This window comes from Myiozetetes cayanensis, unplaced genomic scaffold (assembly GCF_022539395.1).
Source record: "Myiozetetes cayanensis isolate MyiCay16 unplaced genomic scaffold, myiCay2020 scf17, whole genome shotgun sequence".
Classification (NCBI taxonomy): domain Eukaryota; kingdom Metazoa; phylum Chordata; class Aves; order Passeriformes; family Tyrannidae; genus Myiozetetes; species Myiozetetes cayanensis.
In genome coordinates this window covers 14,286,906-14,302,143 of record NW_026087378.1, presented here as the reverse complement: position 1 = coordinate 14,302,143, position 15,238 = coordinate 14,286,906, and positions in this window count along the sequence as shown.

Below are 15,238 nucleotides of genomic sequence, written 5' to 3'. Positions count from 1 at the left end.
AGCTGCATGTCCTGCAGAAATAACCCCAACCTCTGCCCCCCCAGCCAGGGGAAAGTTTGATCCCTAAACACCAGAACCTGACAGGGTTACATCAGCTCTTTGAAAGAACGATGTTCTGAACCACAGGGTCCAACCTCTGACTGAACACCCCCATTGAAACCTCATGGAGGGCCACGTCCACTCCCTCATTTTGGAACAGTTCCAGGGATGGTGACTCCACCACTTCTCTGGGCATCCTGTTCCAGTGCTGAAACACTCTTTCAGTGAAGAAATTTTTCCTGATATCCAACCTGAGTAACAGGAAACCAACCAGACTAAACAAATTTTTTTTACAAGTTTGTATAAAGGATATCTATTAGTGGTTTTTAGAACACAGCATCTTCCACTGGACCCAACCTGCCTCTGTGGTAGCAAACCCACCTGTTTGCAGCAGACAAGCAGGGCAGAGGGATGGTGTGATGAGAGGCAGACCCCAGCAGAGCAGCACTGACCCCACAGTGCTGCTGTGCCCCCCCTGCAGTGACCCCTGTGCTCCCAGGGCTGACACAGAGGGAAGGCACAGCAACATCTTTCTCTCATTTCAGTATTTTGGTGGGTTTTTTTCCCCCCCAGTTTCTAGAAATTCCACTTTTCTGCTGCTCTGCCTCTCCAGGGTTTTTGCTGACAGGACAGATGCTGGTAGCAAACACATTATTCATTCTGATTGAATGCCTAGTAATTACGTTATATATTTTTTTTCATTTCTCAAATTAAACCCCTTTACTATTAGGAACAGATGTTAAATTCGGGACTCTTGTTGATTGTTAGTGTGACACACACATGAAATGTTTTAAATGAGAAGGCTGATTGAATTTCAAATGTGCTGATCACACTGGTGGAGTTGAAAATAATTGGAAGTGGGAATAGCTGAAATGCTTCCAGGGAGAGAAGATAGGTGTGGGGTTTGCTTTTCAAATTCCTGATCCCATAAATGTTGGTAAATTCTGCAGACTAAATACAATAATTTACTGTATGTTACAATACCAAACATGAGACTTGCACGGTTGTTACTTCAAAATGGCAGGAGAAAAGGATTTTAAAAATAAGGCAAAAATCTGTTTTCAAATCAGGACTGCAGATTTCACCCATGTGCTTGTAGGAGCTTGTTTGGGTGGTTTGTTTTTTGGTGAGGGCTGAGCTTACTCTTGCTGGCCTTTCACCTGTAGAAGGCTCCAGATCCCTTTCCCAACCTGGATCAGGCGATGGCTTCACTCTGCAAGGGCTGGTGGTGAACAGAAGTGAGGAAATTATTCCAAAGCACCCAGCTGAGGATCAAAATCTCCAGGCTGGAGGTAAGGGCAACCTATAGCTGTTAAAGTAGGGAGGTTTTGTTTGGCTTTTGTTGTTAGCTTCTGTGGACAGCTTTGTCTGTACTTGTGTTTTGCATAGGGAAATAAACCCCTCCTCAGTGTATTTACGAGACAAATGTCCATTTTAATCACAGTGGAAGATTTTGCAGCACTGCACTTTCCAGGGACACCATTGCTGAGACCCCGCTCTGCTGGACTGGTGACAGCTCTGGAGTGCTCGTTGGGAGGGACAGATGGATTCTGCTCCCACGCCTGCCCTGATGCCACTGGAGGTCTGGCATGAACTCTGGAATGTCAGTTCCACCAGCCTCTGATGTGGTTCTTTTCCAGCTGTGCAAAGGTGTTGAGTGTCTGGGGATCGCTTTCTTAGATTAGAATTAGCAAATTTCGTGTGTTATATGAGGAGTTTTGTAACCTGATTTTGCAGGATTTATTGCATACAGGGAATGAAAAACCTGAGTTTGGGAAGTAATACAGTAACAATTGCAATTAACCTCCACAACCCTCCAGGTAACCCCCAGGTTTTGGGTTTAAATCACATTGTTTTTAATTAAGTTCAGTGGCCAAATACTGCTTTTCCTAAAACATTTTACTGCATTTCTTCTGCAACAACATGCTTTAAAGCCTGAATGTTGGTGCCTGCTTGACCCCATGTGAACTAATGCCAAGAGGTAACGACACAGGGAAAGGGAATCCAGGTTGAAAAAGCATTTTCTGAGCAGGTACAACTTCCATTTGTTACAAACCACTTTGGTAGATGTGTACTCTCCTCTTACATCTGATGTAATTTAAGGATTTATAACACTTGCTGAACTTCTCGAAACAAGAAAACTCCCACTGAGACAGTAAATTGTTGTTGCATTGAGTGATCCTTGACAATCTATTGTCCCTGAATGTGCCACACTGGAGTAGTCTGGTGCTGATACCAGAGAAAGTCTTCTGACACCCGTTGTCTTCTGGGGCTTCTGGTGCTTTATTGTGTTCATGATCCATGGAGGAAAGGTTGCTAATAGCAGACATTGACCCACTGGTGGTAATTGCTGTGAAAACATTATTCAAGCTGATTATGGTAATGACAGAGGGCCGAGGCGCTTCCTGAAAAGTTAGTGCAGCATCACCAGAGATGCTTTATTTGTTTAACTGATTGATCACTGAAAGGTTTGTAAACTGCCTTCTCTGAACAATAACACTGCATAAACGTGTACACACAGATTAAACAAGCCACAGAGCTAAGGCAGAATGGTTGCTGCAGGTCTGATTTTCACGCAGGATCTCCAGATTTTATGGGCTTATTTACATAACAAGTCATGGTCCAGTCTCCTTTACCAGCTTCAGCTCCACACAGAGCTGGCTTCAGCTGTAAATTTTTATGGTTTGGAGCTAGTGGAATGTAAGAGAATGGCTCACATATTTTAGTAATTTGAAATACATTTTTTTATTGAAGAAAACAGTGTCATTTCTTCCAGCAGAATGATCTCTTCCCTAAAAATGTGATGCTTGAACACTTTTCCGGGGCAAGGTTATGACTTTTCTCCTTCCCATTAATGCCTGCAGTCTGCTCCTCCAGGTGTATTCTCCTCTCTCCCACCAACAAATCCACTGCAAACCCCTGGGTCTGAGCATCCCTGAGCCCCTGGAGCTGGGGGTAAGTGAGGCTCACTCTGCTCTCAGACTGGTTAAATCCCAGTAGATAAAAAGATCTTTACATAGACAAGGTGTAGGATTGACACGTCCTCCTGCTGGAAAAGTGCAGCAGAAACAGATCATTTCTCAGTTTAAATTGTTCAGTCAAGAGATCTTAATGGTTGGACTTGATGATCTTAGAGGTCTTTTCCAACCTAAAAGATTCCATAATTGCATGATCTTGAGGGTCTCTACCAAATTGGATTTAAGCAGACCAAAATGATGGCCAAGGCTTTGCTTCAGGATCAGCCCCCAGTGTTCCCTTTAGGGAATCTCAGGATCTCAGCTCCCCTCCTTTAACAGCAACTGCATTTGCAATCAAAGGACAATCACCTGAAATTCATTTGACCACAACCAGAGAACTCTGGAAGTGGATTAATGTATTTTCACGTTCAGCAGAGGCCATTCCCCACGTAACCTCCGCATCTGTTGCTACAGAATTTTACATGTTTTGAATCTATTATTGTGTTTGACAATTCTGAAACATCTGAAGATTTTCCTCCCTCCCTGCCCCATTTTGTGCAAAATCAAGCCTGTTCCTCCTGCTTTGCGACCCAAGGCAATTTGTGCATTCACAACCCCTCCCGAGCTGCACAGAGGATACATCACAATGCTACACCACTTGACAAGTTTTCCAATAGCGTGGCCAAAACTTGCATTTATGTCAGCCTCTATTAAATCAGTCCTGCCCCTTTTTTAGCTGTTATGACTTTGAACTTCTACAAGAAACAGAAACATCAGCCCTTTACCAATGAGGCACATAAATAAACCTTTTCCTAAACACCCTTTAGAAGAATCAGTGTGTTATTGCAAAAAGTCCCTGGTTGCACTCCTCTCTCAGAAAAAAAAGACAAAACCAGATGTTTGTTGTGTATTCAAGGGCTGGAAGAGAAAGCAGGTTTACTACCTTATTTTCCAGCTTATCTTTTTACTAGCTAATTCAAAGCAGAATGGGGGAAAAAAACCTCCAAAGCAGAAGTTAATGTTTTGACATACCTCAGTTCTTGCCACCTTCCCAGCATCTGTGCTACTTAATAAAAAAGCAATCAGATGGACGGATGAGTTTTCATGGCTCTCTGTGTTCCACAGACTGCAGGGGGCAACATCTGTTTCTCCTGATCCTTCTTCCCCCCCGAACAGCAAATTAAATACAAATTGCTCAATTATGGTAACCTGAGGATCTAACTTAATTAAAAATAAGGAAGTTCAGTCTGGAGTCTCTTCTCCTCTGTCCTTCCCAGGTGCTGTGGCCGGAGCTGAGCCGGCGGGACCGCGGTTCCTGCGTGGCCGTGCCGGTGTCCGATGCTGTGCCAGAGCCCGTGGCTGGGTGCACGTCTGCATCACCAAAGCTATTCCAGTGCTGTCAGCCACTATTGATTAGACTGTATTTGGTATTGCTCTTGGTGACTGAACGGTGCAAATCAGCCTCAGTCCTGGCTTTGAACAGGCAGAGATCCCATCGCAGCTTCCCCTCCGGGCCCTTCCAGGAATACTGATAAAGTCCCCTCACTTTAGGCAAGAGTCATTAAAAACCCAGTTGAAATGTGGGCAAGTCAAGTATTTCTGGGGAGAGTTTGCTGCTCTGAACATCCCTGAGTGAGCATCACATTCTAATATTCTGAGCACAAATCATCTCTCCCAATAAAAATTCAATAGCTCTCCCCAGAACTACCTGTTAAAACTCAGACAGTAGATTAAATATTTACTCGTTCCTTTTCAGGTGTTTCTGGTTCACCAGGAGAATGTAAAGTGGCACTAAATGCTGAGGAGCAGCTGGGCAGCAGCAGGAGGGGCTGTGGGCAGGATGATGATGGTGATCCTCAGCTGAGCCCCTGAGGATCCAGGTACCTGCACCCCCCATCCCCTCTTTGCACTTAGACGTTGTAGATCCTGCATAAAACCTTTCCTGGGATCTGACACCACAGACTGTGCAGGTCCAGGAGAGCTGCTAAGAGCTGACTCAGCAAAGTGCTTGGTGTTTTGGAGCTCGTGTGGTTTGAGTGTGAGTGGATTCAGGTTTGAGTGTGGAGTTACACCCTGGGCTGACATGTTTTGAATCAGAGCCTGAAGGAGGTTTCCTACAGTTAATTTTTATAGACTCGAGATACAAGCAGTGTGCTGGCAACTGAACTGGTAATTTTGCTATTTAGAAATCAGATTAATTGGGATTCCAGTCTTTCGTGCTTCCCCTGCCTTATTCTCAAATAATATCTTTGCACCCATTGAACATTTTGTTTGATTTCAATTCGTTTGAAGTCGATGTGGCCAAAATACTTCTGTTTTCACTGTGCCCAGCTACTGTTTCCTTCTGTTTGGTTACTCATTCCACTGACTTGGCCTGAACTGCCTGCTTGACTGTCACATAAACTACTTTTCAAATGCACTTCTGAAGTGCAAAAAACATTGGAGCAGTACAATATATTCCAGTAATGTTAGTGCACACGACAAGATACAGGCAGTGTTAATAAGGTCAGGCTTTCAATGGTAACCCAACTGAGCAGTGCTTTTTTGTGTGCCTTGTAAAAGTGGATTATAAACACATCCAGCAACAGTTAAAGAAGCAATTTAGACACAATGATCTGATTTCCCTCAACCATATGGACTTTATATCTTTCACATCCTTTATTCCACGTACACCTCCTTTCTCTCTTGAAGGGCTGCTGCTGTACCAGCTGTGCAGTGCCCAGAGAAGCCTGAGATGGGAACCAGGCAGCTCACTGAGCTCGTGTTTGCAAACAGATATGAATTTATTGCAGGAGCAGGGGATAACTCTTATGAGTTTTGCAGGCTTCTCTCTGCTTTGGAACGGGCTGAAGGTCAGTGGATATGCAGAGAGGTGATACAAGAGAACTTTGGCAGACTTGCTGTGCTTCTCATACTTTTTACGTACTCTATTTCATAAAAGACAGAAAAAGGAACTTCAGTGCAATTTACTTTGGAAGTTAATTGGAGCAGACATCCAAGTCTTAAGTAAATCAGCTCTGTATCATTTGACACACAACATTACTTCGATTAGGATGACTTTCACCATTATCTAGACAGACGAAACGATGTACCATGCTAATCAGAATATTAAAGTGACACCAGCACTTATATATTATGAATATTTACTCAACAAATGAATGCATGATGAATGAGATTGGTTTAGAAATCTTTCTCAGTAGGGAAGATGTGGAATCTTCCCCCTCAGGAAATGCTTTCTTGTGCCTAATCCAGTTATCAAATTTTCAGTGCATCTTAAGCTGCTCCCACAGAGCAGCTCAAACAGTGTTTTCTGCACGTACAGGAATCATATACATTGTTCTGAATGCCTCATGAGGCTGAAAGCTGTTTTAAGGCAGTTCTTTTACATATGTTTCTACACCTGTTGACCCAACCACAGATAACTGAGCCAAATCTGGAGGGTGAAGCCCCATATTCAACCCCATTTTTACAGTCAGAGCCTTATGATCACAGAATTAATGTGTGGACTGTCTAAAGCTGAACAAGTTGAGGTGCAGTGTCAGTGCAGATGTGCTGTACTTAGGGCTGTGGATGCACATCTTTTCTAACACTCCCAGACAGACCCAGGCAGCCCTGAGTGTTCCCTCGTGGTTCTTTCTGGGTCACTCAGGCAAAGTGCAGCTCAGCATCTTGCATGAGCCCCACACCCAGTGACAGAGCTGGTGTCTGCCGTGCTCCAGAGTGTGGAGCTTGGAATTTTTACTGACTTCTAGTGTAGAAAAAGAGTTTTTTTATAGCTTATTGCAGAGTATAGCACTGAACATAACCAAGGGCTCTGGTCCACAATCAGGGCTACAGCTTCCAAGGTTTCAGTGCATCATTTGCTGCTCCCCTGGCCACCACAGGCCCTTGTGCTCCACGTTGCAGCTGCAGTCAGCTCCAGGGCTGGTGCAGAGCAATCCAGAGTGACCTTGTACCAGCACTGCCAGGATCGTTCCTCGGCCATTCATCATGTGAGTGTCTCTGTGTCCTCACACACAGCAAGTGACACCTTCCAGCAGCCAGAGAACTGGGACTGCATCTTATCTAGAGCTTGGCACAGAGGGTTGCTCTCCAGTAGTTCTGTCTTGAAGGGTAAATCAACTGTCTGCTGCATTCTTCCACCACATACATCTTAGCAGGGGACTTTGTTGTGGAGGTGACTGTGGTGAGGCTCCTGTGTTGATTTATTTTGCTTTGCTTCGTGATGTTCAAGTTCATTCTTCCCAAAGCCTTTAATCTTCCTGGGGGGAAGGTGTTGGCACAAACCCTCCATACACTCAGTGACCCTCACTGGGACTTGCCCCAGACTCCAAAAAGAAGATCAGGAGGATTTTAAGAGCCCATGATGGCAAGTGAAAGTACAGACACAATAGTCTTTCTTCCCAGCTAACCTGCTGTGGACATTCCAGCAGTTTCACCCACAGCAAGCACATGGATGGTGCAGCCCCATGCTCCTGCCAGGGGCTGTCCCTCTTTCCTACTAAAACAGATAAACTCTGCTTATTACCAAACCCTTGCCCATTAATCCTTCCTTGTTGAGCTCCCCTCAAACAGGGCAAGTCAGCAGCTGCAAAATCGAGAAGCAAGCAAGGCTCATTTTCTTGGCGTGTGTGATGACCATTGACAGGGCTTGCATGTGTGACTGGCACGGTAGATTAATTTATAATAAAAATGCAACTTTCACATAAATGACATTAGGAGATATCTTTAGTGCTCTGCTCATCTGCCTGAAGGGACAATGTGGTTTTCTGTTACTGCTAAGATGCACAATAGCACTGCTCGGCTGATTTGGGTTTATTTTTATATTGTGCTGCCAGTTCAGTTAGAAATCCAGACAAGCTGTGTCGATGGCAATAAGGCATCCATCCTCCAAAAAACAGGCTTCTTTCCCATTCAAACAGTGAGGGCATCTAAGAAATCCCTGGTCACTACTGAAAATGTGGTGTCATTGCAGCTTTGGAAAAGGTTAAGTGCTTGGATTGACATGTGCCCCTTAAATACAGTGTTTAGCCCAGCTGAAAATACATTTGTTGATCTTTCACAGCAGCCTTTGGATCTGGAATAAGCGTGTCACATCCATGGCACAGTAGATTGTTTACAAACAACAACCCTTCCTGTCACTCCTATTTGCCCAGTTTGTTGAGTTTGCAAACCTTTGGGAAAAGTGCTGTCTGCACATACTCAGCTGAGATATTTAAGAACTTTTAGAAGTCATATTAATCCCTGGTTTTGACTGCAGGCCTGGGATGCTCCCTGCAGTTGTGTGTGTATGGGAGGAAGGTTGTTTGATGAAGTGGTTTGATTTTTTAGGGCTTGGGTTTGTGACCTTAAAGGTGCTCCTTCAGCACAGCTTCTGTTTTGCTGTGCCTTTGGGTGTGTGTGGGGCTGGGCTTGCATTTCCCATATGGAGAAGTGACCCGACTTCCATGCTCTGTCTTACCCTTTTTATTAACCTTATCTTGCCATGGGACAGGGGCTGAATGCAAGAAGAGTCGAGCACAAGTTGATTCTCCTGCTCTCTCATTGTCTGCAGTACATAAATCTTGAAAAGTGTGCTTTGAATAGGAAAGGATACCAACTTAATGATACATTTACTCTAACTATGGCTGAGTGTGCATAGAATCCTAATGTGTGCTGCAGACTCCTCATGGTAACAGATGTTGCTCTCTGCTTATAAAGTAAGTTTATTGCATTAGCTGCCTGTAAGCAGTTTACTCTCTAGAAGATTCATAGAGTAAATTAAAATTATCTAATTATTTGTTAGCTAATTTAATAGAGAGATGGTCTTGATCTTCAGATATTACACATATATTATTATATTACAAGGCAGTATGGCAGAGGTTTCTTTCTGAGCTCTGAGCTGCTACTGAACATGAAGAGAAACTTCTGCTCACACACAGACCTGTCTAGAGATGGGCTGCAACAGCCTTACCAGGGAGAACTCACTGGGCTTGGCTTTCATTTACAGATGTTTTCCTGTGCATACCTGTCCCTCTGCCTGCCCACCTGGCAGAGTCCAGCTGGCCCTGGAGACCCCTCTGCTGTGACATGTCCAGTGTGCCCCTTCCCACGAGGTTCATCTCCTGCCAGGCCCCTGCAGAGATGCTGCAGCAAACAGGGGTGCTCCCAGCAGAGTCCAGCCTTTGTAAGCTTTGCTGATGGCTGTGACAGTGTTTTTTTACTAGTATTTAACTAATTCCACACTTAACAGACTATTCTGCTTCCCAGACTGAAAAAGTGCCACTCCTCCTGCTCTCAGCATTCCTGCCAACCCTGCTGACCCGAGCCTTGCAGGCTCTTGGGCTGGGGTGAAGGAGGCTGGGTCCATCATCTGGGGGTGCTCCTCAAAGCATGCTCAGCACAGGGTGGCAGGGACTTGGTTTGGGACAGAAAGTCCCACCTGCTTGATGGGGAGAACAAGGGAGCCCTCCTCCAATTGTAATGATGATATGCACATCTTAGCCTGTAATTTTCTGAGTCACTGTGACAAATGGCTCCTGCTGATGTCACTCATTTCCCCAGGGAGCTCTCGGCTCTCCAGCCAGCATGCAGCAAGCTGCAAACAGTATTTCAAAATGAAAAATCACAGGTGTTTTCTGGATGTCACCCAAAGGAAGGAGAGTGGATTTCAGGCAGAAATCAAATCAGACCACATGAAAAGATCCCCCTGAACACCCCAGACAGTCAACAGAAGGTAGCTGTGACGTTAGGAGTCAACCTGCTCACCTGGGAAACCATGGCCAGGAGCAGCAGAAGTGTACATTTAAATTAAGTCTTCTATAAAAAGCTTTTAATGAGGAAGGGCTGAAACAGCAGAAATTCCACACCACAGACTTTGGTGCTGTGGGAGAAATAGAGGAAAGAACATCCTTTGCTGCATGCCATGTGCTGCCAGCTAAATGCAATGAAAATCCATGTCATCTTCAGAGATGATATATTTCTGTTTATCTGTCTGTCTGTCTCCACCCATCCACACCATTTTCCAGTGCAGGATACACATCTGTGTGTGCTCTATTAGTAAACTCTAGTTATGTCTTTTGCTGGCACCTCCCAGAGGGGTATCCTGGAAAGGATCTTTTGAGGTGATGTTAGCTGTAGTTAATATTTGTATGGTCCTCACCAGCTTACTCCATTCTGTCCCTGATTTGCTCTAGATCTTGGGGAACTCCTGTATCTTTTCCTTATCCTCTCCCCACCTGACAACCCCATTAATACATGTTGTTTAAAAAGAAGATACCAAACCCCTTGGCAGGATGCCTTCTTTGTTTAAGCCTGCTGGATAAATATAATTTATGTAGCCTTCATTGACACTATCTATTTCTGATGGTGGAGAAATGAATAATGCACTTATGAGAGAAGCTTACTCATGGCTTACCTTAACTCTGAATGAGTGCATAAATGCTACTCTGTGCTGGACTTGTCAGAGTAGACTCAGAGCCGATGTAAAAAAAACCCCTTCATTTCCAAAATTAAAGATATAAATGTTTGGGTAGATGCTTGTCAATTATTCAGCCTCTTTTCACCATCAAAATGTAGCTATTCATAAAAACACATGAAATTCCGAAAATACACATACAAAATGGCAGAAACATGGGAGGTTTTTAGTAGGAAGAAGAGAGTAAATATTATTTGAATAAGGATTAGTTTATATTGAGATGTGGGATTTCCCCTTTGCTGCTGCTTTTACTTTGCAGTGACTACTATCCAAATCCTGAGATACATGTGTTATTCATGAAAACACTGTCACAAGGTGTCTCAGCTTTAATACAGCAAGAAACACAAATCCTACATCTGTAGGAGAATAGTTTGTGTTTGGCTTGGCAAAAAATGCTGTAGGGAAGCTGTGGTACTGGGTTTTAATGGACCCTGTTGTTAATGACAACTACTTAATATTTCACTCATATATTCCTTTGGGTTCATTTGAACAGCAGCTCTCCCAAGTGCTGCAGAAAAGATGTAATATGATAAATTAAGCTGGGTCAAAGAAGAGAAATTATTTTAAATGAATACAAACATCTAATTTGTCTGGACTTCTAATGAATTGAAATGCCAATATTGCTGGAGTTGACAGCATTGCAAATTCTACTAAATTCTGTAAATTCTCTACTAAAGTTTCCTCATTTTTTTCCACTTCTTTCCATGTGCTCATCCATCACATCATTGTAATGAGACTCGCTCTACTGGAACCAGTTTTCGTGTCCTGGGCTGCCTTTGGGTTACAGTGACCCTGCCCAGTGACTGATGTGGCTCCAGGGCCCCCTCTTGCCTCATGCAGGGTTGGACCCCACGTTCCCCCCTTGGTGCCAGAGCTCCTGTGCTCCTTCAGCTCCCAGCTCCAGAACAGCTACAGCCTTTCCTAAATTTCACTGAGCAAATAATTTCCCCTCTGAGGTGGAAGGACAGCCAAGTCCAGCAGATGCCACATTCACCTTATTTACGGTCTGGGAAGTGGCAGCCTGGACCTGGGGCTGGGTGACCCACAGCTTTTTTTGACACTGAGTTTTCAGCAGACTCACAGCATGTTCTGGACCATCCCAGCCTTCCTGAGGAGGTGTGAAAGGGAGTGTAAATCCTCCTGGCTGTCACTTGCCTGTCAGTTGTGAGGTTCTTGGCAGTGCTCTGAAGGGTTTCATGGGCAGCATGTGCTACACAACCAGCCTCCATTAGCTGCCTCTCCCCTGCAACACCACAAATACATTATTTGCCCCTAGTGAGCCTCTCCTTTCAGCTTGCATTACCACCATTGCCACCACAGCCCCTAATTTATTGGTCAGGTTTGCTTTGAAATGATATTTACAGCCTGGCTTAATAGCACGTCTGTTTTCTGTTTGTTGCAGATGATAACTCAGGGATTTGTTTGGCTGACTGAAAGAAACACTTTGAAACCACAGCCAGTGGGTTGCTTTTATTGCTGGAAGGATTTAAATAAGCACAGGATGATTCTGTATCGTCACCTGATGTTGTGTGATGACTCTATCAGCCTCCCTCCTGCTTTGTGATGTATAGAAGGGATGTTTGACACTCCACCCTCACAGGGAGGAATTTCTTTCTGGTATCAAGCCTAACCCTGTCCTCTGTCAGTTGGAAGCCATTCCCCCTGGTCCTGTCTGGGGGTCAGCCTGTAGCTGAAACTGCAGTAATTAAACCCAGCACCTTCTCTGCCCTTATTCCTCCCACCCTTGCCCTCTGGTACATCCAGAAGATTCGTGGATGAACTGCCAGTGGAGGAAGTGTTGTGTCCCTTGCATGATGCCTAGTACTACTAAACCTTTTTCCCCTGCTAACTTCCAGGTGCTGTCACAGCCCAGTGCAGGAGCTGGAGCTTTAGGGGGTTTATTGGAGCATCCCTGACACCTCTGGGACCTCCAAGAGGAGAAAACAAGGGAACCGCGGTCATTGACCGTAACACAAATTGACTGCTACTTGTGCTGATGTTTTCAGCATAATTCATTGCAGCTTGAACATGTTGACTATCTGCATAATTTCTCCTTGAATAATTTTACTGCCATATGGGACAGTGCAGACCTTGAGCTGCTGGCTCTGCCTACAACCCCTCCGTGCACTAACGAGCCTCACTTGGTGAGCAGGGAACAGCAACCTGCACATCCCCGGGATGAAGCCGTGGTTTCTGCTGATGTGGGTAAAGGAGGGAAGGTTCTGAGAAGCACTCATGAGTGGTGATGGTCCTGCTGACACAGCCCCTGTGCTCCCACACGCACCACTCTGGGGGCTCGGGGCCCTGCAGACCTTGGGCAGGGCACAGAGAACAGCCTGGGCTGCTGAAAGGAGATTCTAGGGTACAGAGAGGATTTCAGCCTCCAAAGCTGTCAACACTGGGGGAGTTTTCATCAGCATTGATTTGAGCTTCTGAAGTAAAATATTGTTCAAGAAAATTAACCAGCTTAGCTTGGTTACACAGGGAAACTTGAGGAATTCTTTAAAATGCCCCTGTCCTTTACCATTTAGCCTTGATGCAAAGCATAACCTCTAGCAGTGTCTGCTGCAGTTAATATTGTTGACAAACTGGGCTGTCTTTCAGTCCAGACTTCATGTCTTAATTAAATGGAATTTGTTTCAGCAAATAATGCTTGTCAAAAGTATTTTGGGTTTTTTTTTCTTTTGCCTCAGGACTTGTACAAAGATGCTCTTAGACATTTTGATAATCAGCCATCTGTGTCTCAGCGTTATAATAGCTCTGTGTAAAGACAGGCTAATTTTTCCCAAGCCAAAATTATAATTATAAATTAAATACCCAGACATGTCAGGCTAATCTTAAATATAAAGCCACAGAGCAGTAGTACACTGTGCATGAGAACCCTGGCAGCTCACCTGGGTCAAACCTATTGCTTTTAGGAGAAATTCTGATGCCAGAAAGAGCTGTGGTGGCACCAGTACCAGGCATGACGTTAGCTACTTGCACCAGGGGAGGTTTAGATTGGATGTTAGGGAAAATTTCTCCATGGAAAGGCTGCCCAGGACAATGGTGGAATCACCATCCCTGGAGGGATTTAACAGAGGTGGCACTTGGGGACATGGTTTAGTGGTGGCCTTGGCAGTGCTGGGGGAACAATGTTCTGTCTGCTCTATTGGTTTTGGAAATTGCCTGGACCCACTGGGATTTCTGCCAATGTTTTCCATGTATGAGGGGAGAAAGGGCAATGCCACACCAGGATGTTGTGTACAAAGGTGAATGCATCCCCTTCCTCTATTAGAAAATAGAAGATAGGAAGATGAGGAAAAAAACCAAAACAAAAATAAATAATAATAAAAAAAATCACAAAAGGAGTTTTCAGGCTTGAGGAAATGCCTTGCCTTGAGAAAATGTAATCTACTCAAGAAATCATATAGAAGCTGATGTATCCAGTGGATTGAAATAATTTTACAGAGAGAAAATACGGAGTGATTTTGGCTGTGGGCCAAGGCTGGCATCCTCTGTGTCAGCGGTGGGATGCCAGAGCCAGCCAGCTTCAAAGCTGAGGTTGTGTTTCACACAGAGCTGACTTTGTGCTGAGCAAGCCCGGGACCTGGAGAAGTGCTGAGGGAGCGGGGCTGGCACTGGCTGTGTCAGTGAGGGGCATCTCCTGCAGCAGCTCGGCCGAGCTGACACCGCACGCGATGCTGATCGACAGAACAGGCTGGAGCTCAAATCTCTGCCAGGACAGGGACTGGTTCACATCAGGCACTAGAAAAAAAGGGGTGGGGCAGAGGGTTACCCAGAGAACCTGTGGCTGCCCCACCCTGGAAGTGTCCAAGGCCACGCTGCACAAGGTTTGGAGCAACCTGGGAGAGTGGAAGGTGTGAGATGAGTTTTAAGGTCCCTTCCCATCCAAACCATAAGCCAGTTGACAGCCTCCATTTGTGCTCCATCAGTATTTTTGACACTATATTTTAAAGTAATTATATTGGATTCCATGTGCAAATAAGACTGGAGCCCAATGCAAGACTCCAAATACAGAAGAATACAATAGCTGCTCGTATGGAACTGTCTGCAAAACAGGGCTGATGTCCAGCTTAGGGAAATTCCACATGCTCAGAACAGCCTCAGCACAGGAGGTACTGGCCTGCAGGAGCAGCTGTGATGAAAAGGAGGAGGGTTATAAGTAGGAAATAATACAGTTGTTTAAAAAAACCCACCACCCCAAATTACTAATCAATGCCTTATTATTCTTTTCTAGCTTGGTCGGTCCTGTTTAAAGAAAAGGAAGATTGCAGGCTGGTTCCTCTACCTGACCCAGCTCAGATCAGGTTTTGCCAGCCCTCAAAGCAAATCCTCTGCAGAAACAATGAACTTTCTTCCACAGAACTTTCCCTCCACTTTCTGAAGGTCCATTTAACATCAAGTTTAGTGTAGCCTTAAATAAAACATTAAAAACTCTCCCTCTGCAATACTCCTTGCAGAAAAGAAGAAAACTCCTCTCCAGGTAAGTGTCCCTGCCCTGCTGTGCCAGGACTGCAGGAGGGGAAGTGCCAGCTGGGCTTTCCCCTCTCCCAGTCAAAGAGGAACCGGCCCCAGGTGGGCACTGGGTGGCACTGGGAATGTGTGCACTGAGCCGAGCACGGAACTGGAGTTACACCTCTGCAAATGCCAGTGCTCTGACCTTTGCAAATTGGGATGGGCTGCTCCTTTGATTTAGTGCTTGTCTTGTTCCCGAGGCGCAGCTGGTTCTCCGCTCTTGCTGTGCTCGCTGCCTTCATCTGATGGCTTTGGACAAGTGTCAAAG